Source organism: Engystomops pustulosus, chromosome 11 (assembly GCF_040894005.1).
Source record: "Engystomops pustulosus chromosome 11, aEngPut4.maternal, whole genome shotgun sequence".
NCBI classification, from domain to species: Eukaryota; Metazoa; Chordata; class Amphibia; order Anura; family Leptodactylidae; genus Engystomops; species Engystomops pustulosus.
The window spans coordinates 78,053,804-78,070,867 of record NC_092421.1 but is presented as its reverse complement, the minus strand read 5'-3'; the positions used below and the strand labels follow the sequence as shown (position 1 = coordinate 78,070,867).

The 17,064-nt window shown below is 41.7% G+C and overlaps 1 long non-coding RNA gene across 2 annotated transcripts in view; it reads left to right on the top strand.

Annotated features, from left to right (window-relative positions):
• Positions 1–17,064, top strand: part of LOC140105704 (uncharacterized) — a 150,771-nt gene that overhangs the window by 40,215 nt on the left and 93,492 nt on the right. The window contains exon 3 of one of the 2 annotated variants that reach the window (XR_011850623.1): positions 11,387–11,625. The exons of the other annotated variant lie outside the window; for it this stretch is intronic. This is a non-coding gene — a long non-coding RNA (uncharacterized lncRNA). The remainder of the gene's footprint in view (positions 1–11,386; positions 11,626–17,064) is intronic. 2 annotated transcript variants of the gene reach the window in all.

Sequence of the window (17,064 nt, the reverse complement as noted above, 5' to 3'; positions counted from 1 at the left end):
CGTAAACAGTGGGGGACCCCATGGATAGGGGATAACAATAACATTTGGTTTCACCCCTCTAATGACTAATGTTGAGTTTTATAAGGTCCAAAGACACTTTTCTTATTTATAGGGCACACGTTAAGGTGTAAGTAACCGTATTTAAGTGCACAGTTTTCAAAAGTGTCGTAACACAACAGTGGCGCAAAACACATAATAGATAAATGTGCAAGCTCCAAAAACCATTTTTTTTGTACAAACAGATAAAAAAAACTGGCACAGACGCAGCAATTTATCTGGGCCATTGTGTCTTAGAAGGATGTGTATGTAGTATAATCCACATTCCTCCGTGCATGTTTCCCCTAAGATATTCCTGTAATCATTCTCTATGTACCCAAGGTGAACTAGTAAAGCTATCTATTTACTTATTGAATGGTAGATTTAATAAAAATGCAGCATTATAGAGTCAGAGTCTCTTCGTTATTTGGTTTAGGACTAGATGTAGGATTGTAAAACAGGAAATTGTCTTTCCAAATCTGTTTTTACAATGAAATTCTTCAGATTTTTCTTCATTGTATGAATGTTCCATTCAGATTTCAGTTCTTTGGAACAAAAAATTGCCACTGCTCACTATTATCGCTAGATGAGTGGACTCAATGGGGCTCATTTACTTACCCGCCAGTGGAGTTCACAGAAAGTGCGACAATAATGCACTGTGCAACGATCACGCGCCCGATATCCTGCACGTGTCGCTTCCCCGCTCAGGTCCAACAGTGTCTTCTTTTTTAGTGGTGCATGTAAGTGCATTTGCTTGCGACACAATTTGAAAGTTAAATCCCGAGCGCTCAGTCCGAATCAGTCATATCATCTGAAGGCACGCCCCCCAATTTGCGTGGAAGCCAGCGCAGCTGCGCCACAATCCGATCGCATGTGACACAATCCCAGCACAGACACCTGTTAAATACCTGTCCAAGCTGTGCGATCCCCAAAAAAGACAAACAGTTCTACAAAAGTGCAATACGTGTCCCTTAGTAATTGAGCCCCAATGTTTCCGTTCAGGATCAGGGTAAGGGTGCACCCAGCATGAACCAGAACGGCAAATTGATGCCCCTAGCTACTAGCCATGGCTGTTATTGGACAAAGAGACACCCCTGGCCAATCATTGCCATGGCTAGTTACTATGGGTGTTAATTTGCCAAATTGGCAGCCAATCTGGCAAGATGTCCTGGTCTCGCGTGGCGAACAGAAACTTCGGTCAAATCTTTGGAAAGTCAATTCTGATGCAGTTCAATATAACAATTTCAAGGATAATACTGTGGGTAGCAACTAAAAAGTCTTCGTTAACATTTCTTTAGCAGACAATATGGAAGCTTAACTGTGTTCTTGTATCTACATCCTGATCATGTATATATGAGTACACACACATCAAAATATTACTTCTCTCCATTACTGTCACAGCGGCAGGATACAGTGGTCTGTCAGTCCCATCATCCCCTTCCAAAACACGTGTGACCCATTGAGGAGTGGACTGTGAAGGGATGTACTTGGGTCTTACATGTTTCGATTAAACACATCATAGTAACATGTAATAATACCACTTACATGTGTCTCAGGTGGCAAAAGTAGTGTCAGGAGGCATCACCCAAACTATTACTGGAGACGAAGTGCCTTTATTCTCTGCCTAAGGTAAGTGTTCACAATATGGGGATAAAGTGATCTTATGACCAGTGTAGAGGTATAGCATATGTATCACAGGCCAAACAAGAAATGTACGATCATAGAACAAACACCAAATGTGGAACCATGTGCTTGAAAAGAAATAGGTTTTATGAAATCCTGTTTTTGGTTTAATTATTAATTTCACATTGTCGGGAAGAGGCATTTTAGCTAACCTAGTTTGCTCTCTATGCTGGATCATTTCCAACGAGGCTTTAATTGTTTGGAAACAAGCTGCAGTACTAAGGAACAAAGTTTGTCAACCAAATTTGCACGCATAGAACCAGTATTTCTGGCTTTCTGTGACTATAAATTTGTGTATTACTATAGGTTGTTTCAGTTCTGACTGATTTGGCAAACACGGAAGGCATCCCTGTGAGCAAACAGCCAATCTGCTCCCGTGTGTGCTTTGTATTCTCTGAGAGCAGTTTGGTATGCAGCGTTCTTCGGCTTTAAAACCTTCCGATGTTTACAAGAAATCACGCAAGGTGAGATAAAGATAAGAAAGCGCTCCGATTACAGTGCAAAAATATTCAGCACAAAGAGGAGAAAAACAGAATGATAAACCTATCTGAAAGGTGAACCAAAATAACTTTATCAGTTATGACTGGCCAGAAAACTTTCCAAAACAGGTGTGGTAACTGCAGCAGGAGGAAGTAGGGTTATTTTTTTTGCTAAGTACGAAAACTTGGCTACCACCACACCCGCCACTTTCTAAAAAATATTACACATAAGGCAGAGCCCCTTACACTGCTTTGATATTAAAGGAAAACAACCACGCAAAAAAACTCTTAAAAACCTAGAAATACTCACCTCTGCTCCTCTTCATCTTGATCCTGGCGTTGTCCATTGCTAGTAATAATTGGCAGCATGGAGTGTGGGGACAACATGTCCGGTGCTCAGGGCTGCTATTTATGCAGGCCCCACACTTCCTTGTCTCATTCTGTAAGAATGGGAGAGCACGGTGACGTCACACAAGTGGTGCATATTTACTCCCCTCGTGTGGGAGAGGGAGGTGGCAAGGGCGTGCATAATTAGCAGCCCAGAGCTCCGGACCTCTCGTCCCCGCAATCTGTGCTGCTAAGTATAAGTTTGTTTTCTAGGTGATCCTGGCATGTCAAGACTTGCAACGGACAGCGCTCGGATCAAGATGAGGAGTAGTGGAGGTGAGTATTTTTAGGTTTTTTTAATGTTTTTTTGCATGGTTTATTTACTTTAATAATTCAATGGCTGGAAAATCTTACGCATGAGCTGCTTGTTGAATTGTTGAACATGCACCCACAAATCAGCAAGCCATGGATGAACAATATTAGCACCATTAGAGAAATGATGATGCCAGGGCAGTGGGAGGAATTGTCACGATGAACGACTGGGGTGCACTGTCATAGGAGGAATGGGATGTTACAAAGTGATTCCACAGGAGTGACAACAATGCGCCACAAATGCACCAGCTTCCTAATTTACATATAGGTGCAACAGAGCGCAGGAACCTGGCAGCACACAGCACCTGATCCAGTTGCTGAGATGTAACACGTCACGTATCTCTGCTTATGTTGTATTGTCTGTTTGTACTGTTTTTTTACTGTAATTGCATGTAACCGTATTGTCTGTATGTAACCTATCCCTAACTGTATGTAACTATAGACCTGAATTTCCCCACCAGTGGATCAATAAAGTTGCATCATATTGTATAAATCTCAGGAGTAACTTTTCAGTAAAAAAGGAACTATCATGTTTTACCACTAATATAATTATAATATAAATATAAATCAGTGTCAGGGATTCTGCATGGTTGTGTTATTGGTCAGATTGTGGTGGGGGTGGTGGTAGACTCCCTTTAACCCCTTCTCAATATATGACATAATAGTACAGCACAGGAAGCAGGGACTTGTCGAAGCTTCAGAAAGCTGCATATTACAGCTGACACCTGTCTGTAACATCCACTATCGGAGATTCCTCATCAAAGGCTGTTACACTGTCTCCCCTACTGCTTCATCAGCACTTCCCCCTCCCTCTGCCTGCTGCAATTTTTCAGGAGTAGATTGTAGTGCACAGTATAACATCCTGTGCAGCTACAGAACAGAGGGGCTCTGGTAACACCCCTAGAGCCCTTCAAGCTAATAAACATAATCTTAAAAGTTGATTTTAGAAGAAAGGAGACCATTGATAACAAATATAAGAATATTACCACAGTCACTGTGCCGGGATCTATCTAGTAAGTGGCCCTGGTTTATCATGATGGATTTTGATGGTAGGATTTCTGTAAAGGGTTACTGAATGTTCAAAGCATAAAAAATATGGATTTGTTGAAGTCCTTTTTTACATCTGGCTAAAATATTTACGGAGAACTAGTGTGAAGTTACCCGTCTGAGTTCCCAAAGACGCTAAAGAGAAGTCAATATTTACTAGGTTCCAATCCCCGGTGATACCAAGCCCTGAAGCCAGTATTGATGCCTGCACCCACTTATCGACTAAGCCTCCTAAAATAGCTTAATAAAGACTGTCTTTTGATTGAAGGCATCAATGTTTAATGCGGCAAAGTTGAAATGAGCGAGAGCTTTTCTAGAATGCGATCAGTAACGTCAGTAGACCTGTCGGGAACATGCCATAAGCATTTATAGCCGTAACCGGTAAGGTCATACGCTCATGATGGTTAAGGTCTCCCTTCCATCTGTGACAGATGTATGCAGCCATATTCAGATCAAAACACAATTTCACATCTCTCATCTCAGTCTTTTATCTACCGAGCACCAACTGCTGCAAGAATCATAGGGTTATACATAACAATGCGACAAACCCATACAAAATAATAGTGATAAAAAAACTGAATGGCCATTGGTTCTTCAGGGAACTTTTAATTTTACTTTCCCTTTATTCAGTCTGCAATTTGTCTAGAATCGTTGAAATCAGTAAAACTACATCAAAATTGTAAAATATCGACTACTCCTCATAGAAAGACATTTTAACTAAGGATAATAGCTGAAAGGAAGGCCTGGCAAGCGACACATTGAATCCCCTCTGTTCTGCCCTGTGTACACTGTAACAAGGAAATGTTTCTGAGAAAGGAAATGAAATCAAAGCTTTTAGAGTTTCACAAATAGACATACAAAATCCTTCAAAACTGTCTTTATATGGGGTTTGTGAGGGTGGGAAGTACAGGGTCCGATATGAGCAGCAATTAAATCAGTGTTAGGATTTTATCTACAGAATCTTATACGATTTTTTTTTCCGTATATCAACAGGACAAGCAAATATAAGAAACTTTGTAACTATGAGATGAGCGGACCCGACGTTCAAGTTTGATTTGGTCATTCGGGTTCGACTGCCTAACCCCGACATATTGCCGGATTGGGGGCCGAACAACAAATCTGGCAAATGGACACCCCTAACAATTAGCCATAGCTGTGATTGGCCAGACGGCTGAACTCGAAAGCCAATCTTGAACGTTGAGTCCGCTCATCTCTATTTGTAACATGAAAGATAGAAAAGTTCTTCTTTCTCCACTTATCAGGCTCCATTCCAGCACCCTCTACCTAAACGAATCAATCTTATGTGATGTCGATCGTGAATCTAAAGAGATACCATTTAACAGGACCTACCACACATTCAGTAGAGGTAGCAGAGAAAAGTGCAATTAAAACAAACACCTTTAATAATAAATCTTAAATGATTATGGATTGGCCACTTACGGGAGATCGATTCTATCTGTAGCCAATACATGTCTGTGGACAGGAAAGAGGAGGAGGTGAGTGACAGAGACACACAGCTGCAGCTAGGAGTAGGTTTTCTATCTCACCTATTTATTTACAGTAATACAAGTACCGTAAATCTACAATAAAGTAGATAAGGAAATTACTGTAAGCATCAGCAGCATGTTTTTCTTTGGATAGGCAATGAGTATTGCATTAGTGTAGCCACAGTTTGTCTTCCAGTACCTCTGCTAAGTAACTTACTGAGAGAGCCACATGCCCAGATTATCATTATGAGTAACAGGAGTGATATTAAAGGGGGTGTACCAGTTATTTATGTTATCCCCTATCCACAGTACAGCCGGTACCCCCAAAAGGAAGGACCACCAGCTTACACAGACAGCCAATGAGAGCGCCTAAGATTGCCAAGCACTGTGACAATTTATGACACTCCCATGATATTGAACGGAGTGACAGGACCCAAGCTTGGCCTGCCGCTCCATCAATTAGTAAGAACCGAACCCAGATTTAACCAGGTCGCTTGGAGGATCGGTTAGACCCTCACCCATCAGATTGTTATCCCCTAAACTGCCGATTGGGGTTAACATGCAAACTTGGTACAAGCCCTTTAATAGCGACCATCAAAACCTCTAAGCAAACACTGAAACATGCTGAAATAATTTTTCTCTTCTCTTTCCGAAGAGTTAAAGGAACGTGATACAGTAACGAACAACAGGATAATATTCCTAGCATCACCAATAAGATTATCAAGCTGATCACCCTCTAATAAATATAGTCCTTTATCTCTTCACTAATCCATGGGGGAGTTCATAGCTCTGCAAAGCTTTGTGTTAACAGTAACTGTAAAAGGGTTTATTGCAAAAAAAATCAATATCAGAAGGCAAAGCGGGATAGGTAGATGAATTAAAATTTCACAGTTTATTTGGCATGGATCTATGTCAGTGCTGCACATTTTTTCCTTACGAGTGAAATATGTCATTTATAGGGGAAATAATGAGTTTTCTGTAGCAGTTTGGTAAATGAGGAAAAACACATTTTATGATATTTATTTGCTTCCCTCTGCAGTCTCTATGTGTGTGATCTCCGTGACCTAGCTGCCGCGACTCACTCACGTTCCCCTTTAAAATTTATTGAGAAAGACTACTATGAGTTGATTGCGATTGGCTGTTTTATTCTGAAGATTGCAGCAAACACCCACAGGTAACACCCACTATTGGTGCTAACACTAATTGTGGGTGTTTACCCTTCAAATGCTGCCGGGAAAGCCGCCATGGCTTGGATTGTTGCTCCCCGTAACGTCATCAGGGAGCCATGATCCGTTCTCATGAAGCCTTGTGTCTGTATGAGACTGACAGACCTTTCATTGGGCAGGATCTATAGCTGTCAGAAAACTAATACTGTAGTATTGCAGTATATGGTAGGAGCAATCAGACCCCCTAGGGTTAAAGTACCATAGGGGGCCTAAAAAATTGTAAAAAAAATGATAAAAATAAATAAAAGTTCAAATCAATAAATCATTTCTCGAACATACAATTAGAGCAAGCACTGTTACCTTCATGTGATCTGGTAGCAGGGCTTCATATTCATATGGGAAACTACCTAAAATAGCAAAACAGTCAGGGTGCTCTTACAGGATACCATTGTCACATGGAAAGCGCTACGCTAACAACTTGGATTGCCCTTTCTAAGACAACCCAGAGTTCTAGGCAGGGAAGTCGAGTAAGTTATATAGGGCCTGGAAAGAGGCATTAGACAATCGATCCATATTATACATCAGATGGAACCATATCTAACAACAGGAAAAATCTGAAAACTTATGGCTAGGCTTTGTAATAATCAATGGTACCACAAGGAGAACCAATTAGGAAGTACAAGGAGGGGAGCAAAATAGGAAACACAAAAACAAAAGAGGGCCAAGGCATTAACCCCTTAAGGACGCAGCTATTTTGTAGCTTAAAGGGAACCTACCACCCCGATTCTACCTATAAAGGTAGAAGGGGTGGTAGGTGGATGAATGGGACGTGAGGATAGCCCTTTTTTTGGGCTAATCCTCACGTCCCGGGTGTCTTTTCGAAAACTTTAATGTCGGAATATGTAAATTTTTTTATGCGGCTACTGGGGCGTGGAGTAGCCGGACATGAGGCTACTAGTCGCGGCTACTCCACGCCCCAGTAGCCTTGTTCCTCCGCCTACCATTTAATCTTCGGCGCGCAGCTCCTCGTAGCTGCGCGCCTTCGTCCGAGTTCCCCGGCATCTGCGGCCTTCTGCGCATGCGCAGTAGCTCCGGCCTGCGCATGCACAGAACGCCAGGGACTAGGACGAGGGCGCGCAGTTACGAGGAGCTGCGCGCTGAAGATTAAATGGTAGGCGGAGGAACAAGGCTACTGCGGCATGGAGTAGCCGCGACTAGTAGCCTCATGTCCGGCTATTCCACGCCCCAGTAGCCGTGTAAAAAAAATTACATATTCCGACATTAAAGTTTTCTAAAAAACACCCGGGACGTGAGGATTAGCACAAAAAAGGGATATCCTCACGTCCCATCCATCCACCTACCACCCCTTTTACCTTTACAGGTAGAATCGGGGTGGTAGGTTCCCTTTAAGGTTCAGTCCCATTTTTTTGATTCTGACCTGCGTCTCTTTATATGGTTATAACTTTTGAACACTGTTACTTATCAAAGTGATTCTGAGATTGTTTTTTCCTCACATGTTGTGCTTCATTTTAGTGGTAAATGTTGGATGATAAGTTTTGCGTTTATTTACCAAAAAAGAAAAATTGATGAATTTCTTGAAAAATTTGCCATTTTCGAAATTCAAAATCACCGCGTTTTCAGGCCAAAAGATTTACCACCTAAATAAGTTGCTGAATAACATTTCCCATTTGTCTACTTTACATTTTCATAATTGTTGAAATGTTTGGATAATTCATTTTGACGTCACGCGGCCTACAAATCGAATATCGATTTTCTGTATTTTCAGAATCGACTATTTTGGGGATAAATACCGTTTTGAATGAAATTTTACATATTTAGCAACAAAACCCCCTATATAACCAACCCATTTTCAAATCTGCACCCCTCAAACTATCAGAAACAGCTTTTAGGAAGATCGTTAACCCCTTGAGATCTTCATTGTAATTGAATCAAAATGGAGGTGAAATTTAGAATGGTCAAATTGTTCCGGTTATACGTTCAATTAGCCCTAAAATTTACACATTTCCAAAAGATAAAACGAGAAAACCCACCATAGAATTTGTTCTATTATTTCTCCTGAGTACAGAGACCCCCCACATGTGGACATTACTTGTGTTATGGGGGCACAGCGAGGCGCAGAAGGGAAGGAGCGCCCTGCAGCTGCCAGGCTATAAAATTTTAGCTTTTTCGTTATTGGGGCCATGTGACAGCATTTTTTTTGCGGGATGAGATGCTTTTTCCAGTGTTGCCATTTTGGGGTTGTTATCCCCTATTGTTGAAAATTTAGGAACTTTTGAGGGCAGGAGTTGAAAAGCATCAAATCCGCATTGTTTTTTTACTTTTTTTTTTTCGTGTTCACCATTTAGCCTAATAATCCTGTTATCTTTATTCTAGGGGTCGATACGATTACGGGGATACCAGACATGAATATATTTTCTTACGTTTTACTAAATTTGTCAAATAAAACCCTAATGTGGGGAAAAATCTATCATTTATGTATTGCCGTCTTCCAAGTGGCATAACATTTTTACTTTTTTGGTTACGGAGCGGGTTGATAGCTTGCTTTTTGCAGGACATTTTGTACTTTGCACCAGTATCATTCTGGAGTACATATGTTTTTTTGATCACTTTTTATTGCATTTTTTGTAAGATTGAATAGGTAAAAATGATAATTTTTGGACGGTTTTAAAATTTTTTTTTTTTTTTACCTGCGTTCAACGTACAGTTTCAGTAATGATTTACTTTTATTCTACGGGTTGTTACGGACACGGATACTATATATGTGGGGTTTGTGTTATGATTTAGGCTTTTTTTTGGGTTATATGTCTCTTTATGTTATGGGGCTTATGGGCATTTTTATTGATTTATTACTTTTTTTTATTGAATAACATTTTTTTTTTAACTTTTTCACTTTTTCCACCATGGGACATGAACAAGCAATCATCTGATTGCTTGTTCATGATAATACTCTGCAATACTCATGTATTGCAGGGTATTAGCAGTGTCATCTATGCACATGCACAAACGGTGCTGGGGGGCCGATCGTGGGGGAAAGACCCCCCCAGAGGCATGTTAGATGCCACGGTCGCTCTGACTGCGGCATTTAATGGATTACACATCCGCGATTGGAGCCGACTCTGACCGCAGGTGTTACCCCGGGGTGCCAGCTATTAGTTATAGCTGGCACCCCGTGTTTGCCGATGCCGGTTCGGCTCCGATCCAGAGCCAAGCCGGCATCATCTCAGGGGTGGATATATCCGCAGCTGAGCGCTAAGTCACTGCGCTCAGCGGAGGATATATATCCGCCGCTGAGCGGGAAGGGGTTAAATTTCCTTTATGTTAATTTCTAGTATGGCAATGTTGACATGTTTTAACTTATTGAATATAAACTAAAATTTAATAATGATAGAACTTAAAAAAGAACTGCACTCAATTTGGCATCTACCGTAAATTATGTCACCACATTGTAGTATTAAAAAAAAACAAAACACATTGGGGGTAATATACTAAGGGCCCGAATCGCTTTTTTTCGTCAGGTTTCCACGATCCACGATCGGATTGTGGCGCATGGCGCCGGCATGCATGCAACGGAAATTGGGGGGGGGGGGGCGGGGGAGGGAGGGCGTGGCCGTTGGAAAACCCGACGGATTCTGAATAAACGCGGAATTAAAAAAAAAAATGTGTAGCTTGACACGCACTTACTTGCACCCACGATAGGATAGTGAACTCCGGTGAACTCCAGTGGACTTCAGCGCAGCAGCGACACCTGGTGGACATCAGGTGCACTAGCTTAGTGAATCGCCGGAAGACCCGAATCCTCGACAGAGAACGCGCCGCTGGTTCGCAACAGGACCAGGTAAGTAAATGTGCCCCATTATGTCCACTTTACTTGACTGTTATCCATACAGGGCGCAACTCCATTCAATCAACGACCAAACTAAGCAAGTGAAAGTGTGATCACACGCTACCTGCGGCTATTTGGAGGACATATCTCCTTTCTCAATATGCGTAGACACTCTCACCCAGCACAACCCTTGGCTCGAGGATTGACTGGAGGCTAATATCTGTAATAAAAAAATCACCAAGCCTGAGCTATTAGCTGAAAATAACTATGGAGCAAAGTACAGGAAGTCCCCGGGTTACGTACAAGATGGGTTCTGAAGGTTTGTTCTTAAGTTCAATTTATATGTAAGTCAGAACTGTTACGATTTTAGAATAGTAACCCCAGCTAAAAATTTCTGGTTTCTGTGACAATTGGATTTTAAAAATGTTGGGTTGTCATAAGAACCAGGATTAATAATAAAGCTTCATTACAGACGCCTGTGATAACTGTTACAGCTGATTATTGTAGCCTGGGGCTAAAGTACAATAAATTACCAACATCCAGAGGTCCGTTTGTAACTAGGGGCCGTCTGTAAGTCGAGCGTTCTTATGTAGGGCACCGTCTGTACTTGGCCGCGTTCTCGAAAGTCCAATGTAATGTAAATGTCTACATAAAAATGTAGACCTGTGTATTGGATTTTATACTTCTTTTACTCTCCATATTTTGTGTGATATAGTTTTGCAGCTTAAGTTTTACTTTATGAACTGATGACATCTAAAACAAAAAAAAAAGAGTGAAGGGAATTTAACCCTGCCTCCAATTATTCCCTCCGCTTTATGCAATTCTTTAAACTGTTGTACCCATAGAAACAAAGTAAGGCAGCAGCCAGTTGCGTTGAACATCCTGTGGAAGTATGGTGGTCAGGAGGACCTAGATGACCTCCTGTGTCATGGCTTGTTTCCATAGTAACGGCAATGCAGTCAGAGGGCGGACGAGTGATCGGAGTGCGAAGAGTTGAGCGGTCACGCCAAACCACGGCAGCAGCTTCAATGTATACAGCGCATGAAAGGAAACATTAAAATAATAGCAAGGGAAGAAAATTAAATTAATGTAAACACCAAGGCAACAAAGCTGAGCCTCCCGAACATGTCACCGCATTAAAAACGTCTCAGTATGGCCTCGCACGGTCAAGTACCTACCCACAGGTAAATGATTAAGCCATTTAACAAAGCTCTAATGCACGGTTAGGGGCGAAAAAGTAAAATCCTATAGAACTGGGGGGAAAAAAAACAAGGCATAAAATAATTTCAGGTTTTGCGGAAAGCAAAATTGTAAAGGGGGTGATAAAAGTTTTAGTCGTGTCACTGTGGAGGTGTGGGAACGTGAGGTGGCCCTTCCCTTGTTATTGTGCCTTTGTCATGGAGAAGGGTTTCTGATGTTTAAACAAAATTCACTTCCAGACAAAGGGAACCTGAGTAAATAGGTGACACAATTTTTGAGTTATCGTCGCATTTATTTGAGTTATTCGACACCTAAACCACCCACGTGAAAACCGCCGTTATCAACTAATTCACAGGTGTCTGAGACACATTATATAGCACCTTGTAGTCCATATGGAGGCTTTACAGCCAGGTCCTGCTGGATAGGGGGCTACCGGTGCTCCACAGTGGAGCGGCACTGCTGGACTCAACATTTGTTACATTGTGGAATATTTGTTATGTAACAATACATTAGAAAAGCTGGAACCATTTATTTATATAGGACTTCTTAGGCTCCATGCACATGACCACACATGATCCATAGAGCCTCAGCGCTGTATAAAGATGGGAGGGATGCTCACGGCCTTAACCCCTTAAGGACCCATGGGTATTTTCGCTAATTTCTCGCTCTCCATCTTCAAAAATCCATAACTTTTTCATTTTTCCGTGTACAGACCTGTGTGAGGGCTTATTTTGTGCGTAACAAATTTTACTTTCCCGTGATGTTATTTATTATTCCATGCCGTGTACTGGGAAGCCATAAAAAAATTCCAAATGTGGAAAAATTGAAAAAAAACTGCACGTGCGTCACGTTCTTGTGGGCTCAGTTTTTACGACTTTCACTCTGCGCTCCAAATAACACGTCTGCTTTATTCTTTGGTTCGGTGCGATCGCAGTGATACCACATTTATGCAGGTTTTATTGCGTTTTAATACATTTTCAAAAATTAAACGAATGTGTACGAAAAAGAAAAAAACATTTTTTCCATCTTCTGACGCTAATAACTTTTTCATACTTTGGCGTTCGGACCTGGGGGAGGTGTAATTTTTTGCAAAATGAGCCGACGTTTTCATTGCTACCATTTTGAGGTCTGTGCGACATTTTCATCATTTTTTATTATATTTTTTATGTCATCTAAAAAAGGTGTAAAAGTCGCGTTTCGGACATTTGGGCGCTATTTGCCGTACCGGAGGTCACCGTCGTCAATAACTGTTTTTATATTTTGATAGATCGGGCATTTTGGGACGCGTCGATTTCTAATGTGTCTGTGATTTTTACTATTTATTATATTTTATATCAGTTCTAGGGAAAGGGGGGTGATTTGAACTTTTAATATTTTATTATTTTTTTACAATTTTTTAAACTTTTTTTTTCTTTTTTTTCCAACTATTTCTTAGACCCTCTAGGGTACATTAACCCTAGATGGTCAGATCGCTCCTGCCATATACTGCAATACAACTGTACCGACCGCAGGTGATAGCGATGGGTCTTTGCTGCAATATGCAGCAAAGCCCATCTCTGTATGAAGAAGGCTCAGCCCGTGAGCCTTCTTCATACAACCTTCACAGCGTGAAGGGGTTAAAGGGGTTTTCCCACGAACTAAAGTTAGGTCCTCTCCACGGGATAGGGTCTAACTTGGTGATCAGTGGGGTCTCAGCGATGAAACCCCCACGGATCACAAAAACGAGGGGTCCAATATACCTCAGTCAGACCCCTCGTTGCTCCGTCAGAGTAATGAAGCAGAAGGCAGCATGGAGCTGACGGAAATTGCAGAGCACCGCGCTCACCGATCTCTGTCAGCTGCATAGAGATTAATGGGTCATGAGAGTAGTAGAGAGGGTAATGGAGAGCAGAACGGTCATGCGCGGCCGTCTGCTCCATTACTCTGACGGAGTGACTAGGGGTCCGACTGATGTACCTGGGACCCCTCTTTCTTGTGATTTGTGGGGGTCTGAGATAAAGAGCACAAGGGGTCCCAGCATGTACCTCAGTTGGACCACTCGTTTCTCCCGGAGATTAATGGAGCAGACGGCCACGCATGACCATTCTGCAGAGTTGATGGAGATTGCCGGTTTGCAGTCCATCCGTGTACATGTAGCCTTAGAGAATGATCTATCCTGGAAGTCATAGGTCAGCTCTATGGGATGATCAGGGGCCCCAGAAGTTGGATACAAGAACATCTATCCCCTAAATATATTAAATGTGAAAATATCTTCAAACAAGATTGTAACTGGGTAAAGTCACAATGAGAACTCTCCCTCCACAAATGTGATTTCAGCCAAGATCTGAGTTAACTAGTTCAAGGTCCAAACTTTGTCCTCCGTTCATGACTAGCCTCTGTAACGCACCCCCTCCTGAGCCCTTCTGGCTCATTAGCATAATTTTAAAAGTTGATTTTACAATGAAAGTGGCGATGGATATAACAAATATAAAAAGATTACCACAGCCACAGCAACTGGATCTATGAGTCCTATTTGGCCTGAGATGAGTGAATTTTAGAGGCTGCAGGGCAAGTATTATTTATGTCCCTATCTTTGCTTCTTTGATACCAAGATGAATGCTTTTGGTGTCATATTAAAGATAATATTTTCATCTTTCAGATCACATCAAGTTTGTGGTCCTGTGAGCTACAGGAGATAAAAAAGGTGGGATTTGGATTTTTATCTGCAACTAAGGCTACATTCACACGATGTATGCCCGCCGTACCGTAGTACGGCGGGCATACATCGGTCCTGCCGAGAGGAGCAGGGGATGAGCGCTGCTCACCCCCGCCCCTCTCCATAGGAAGATACGGCGCACGGCGCCGTATCACGGGGAAATATAGGACATGTCCTATCTTTTCCCGTGCTATGGAGCGGTACGGTGCCGCCCGTACAGGGCCGTGAGCTCATAGGAGTGTATGGGGGACGTATATCGGCCATATATACGTCGGCCGTATATACGTCCCCCATACATGTGTGTGAATGTAGCCTAACAGTTTCAACCTTTGTACATGTCCATATCTCTTGTTCTGTAGGTTACAGGACATCAAAAGATCCAAAATATGGGATTCTTATCTTTAAGAATGTGTTTCTAGATTCTATAGAACAGAAGATAGGGGCATCAAAAGTAACACTTCTCCTGCAGCCTCTAAACCTGATTTATCATTGGCAAAAATTACTCTTCTCTGCTCATGTTCACATGACTATAGAGTAATTTTTTTACAGGTATATAGGTGAGATTTCACATAAAATGACATTCCATACTGTAGCTGAGTAAGCTGGTAGATTAGTGCGGTAAAACCTGGTGACAGGTTCCCTATAAGAACACACAACTTACAGTCGATTCCTAGTTACAGACGGACTTCTCTGCCCGCTGTGACCTCTGGTGGAGCTCTCTGGATGATGGTAATTTAGTAATATTTAGCCTCAGGCTGCAATGATCAGCTCTAAGGTGTTTGCATTGCAGGTTTATTGTTAATCCTTGTTCCTGTAACAACTCAAAATGGTGAAAATCAAATTGTTGCAGGGACAAAATAAAATATGGCTGTAGTTACACTTACAAAATAGACCTGTCCCTACTTCCATACATACTGTATTAAACTTAAAGAGGACCTGTCATGGCAATTTGACACACTGAACCACCAACAGGTCCATATGGACCTTCATTATGTCCCTCCTAGACTGCTAGTAAAATAAAAAAACTTTATACTTAGTTCCAGTGTTCCGTTCAGTGAAGTGAAGTTGGCGTACTACATTGCGGCTTTACTGTGCATGCGGCGTAGTTACAGCGCTTAGGGTGCAGTGCTTTATTGATGAGTCTGATGCGCCTCATCGGCTTCATCTCTAGGTAAGTATAAAGTTATTTTTTCATTGCAGCCACAGAGGGGCTTGGAAAGCGCAATTTGGCACAATAAACCACAGGTCCTCTTTAAGAACAAACCAACAGAATCTTGTTCTGTAACCCAGGGACTGCCAGTCCTCGTATACTTTGCAGGTGATGTCAGCAGGTCAAGAGAAGTTGATGCTGTGGCTCAGGCAAAGAGACAAACAAGGGTTAGGGAAGGCAGAGTCCCAGTTCAAAGGGTTGACCACTAATAAAAAACTATACCCATGTAAAGGTTCTCCATTGCCAGCAAGAGCCGAGGGACACATGACCAGTTAGCGGCAGGACTCGGCACTTCCTGTGACATCCCATGTCCTGCTGGCTCCTGGCGGATGGAGGACGCTGTGCACTAATAAATGTGTGCACGCCTCCTTCCATGATAACCACTCCCATATCAGGGCCGAGGACATCCTGCCGGCAACAGAGAAACTTTATGAAAAATATGGGCAAGCTTTAACGGGGGCTGAAATTTAAGAATTACGAGATTGAATGGGAATTCTCATCAGGCGGACTCACTAATGGAGAAGATAGATTTGAGGACTTCCGCAGGTGATTGCTGACTGCATTGCACCTGAATGTAATTTGGAGGTAAAATCAACGTTTTACTCTCAACATTAAAATGTACGTTGGTGCATTGGAGGTAGAGACTAATGTAGATAGACATTAGGTTTAGTTTTTGCCTTTTTAACATTTTAAGGGAAAAAGTAGGTGTCTGCCTCCCAGTGACAGACAAAGCAGAAGACATGGCAGATATGGTATCCAATGGATCATATCCTGTACAGTACGGGTGCAGAGATTCCTGCAGATGTTCTATTACATATTTAAGAGGATAATAATGTGTGCATGAGGTCTAAGGCATTGAGGGATTCAAATATTTATTAAAAATGCATCATCTGCACACAGACCTTTATGTAACAAGATGTATATGAATATTGTTGAAAATTGCACCATAACTTCCAAGTGACATTGGGACATTGTTTTAATTTTTGACATATTAAATCTTTCCAGGTGTGATACTGGACGTCCATTATAACACACACTTTAGGTATTTCTCTATATTCATAGTATATATTCTGCTTCCTGCAGATCACTTATCAGCCTTGTGGTGCAGACTGGGTCAAGGTCAGCAGAGACATCTTTTTTTATCATTATGGTAGGGGAACTAATGAAAGCTTTATTGTATTGCTATAGATGTAGATAAGAATAAATAGCAACACTATACATGTAGATAAAGCTCTGTATGCAGCTATAAAGCCACTTTCTAGAGAGTGTATATTAAATGTTTATGCCCATTTATTGAAATTTCTTCACACTGTTGCCTATACAAAGGATCTGTGTAATTCCATTATAAATGAACCACTATAACGTTTCTAAATGTTTGTAACAGTTTGTGCTGTAACTTTCCAGTTCACGCTGGTAGCCGGATGCCATTATATCCTGGTGGTCTGTTCAGGTTTGCATTTGTTTCTAATTTGTGTCTGTGTTGTTCTGTTTTTGTTCTGGTTTAGGCTTCTAAGTTCT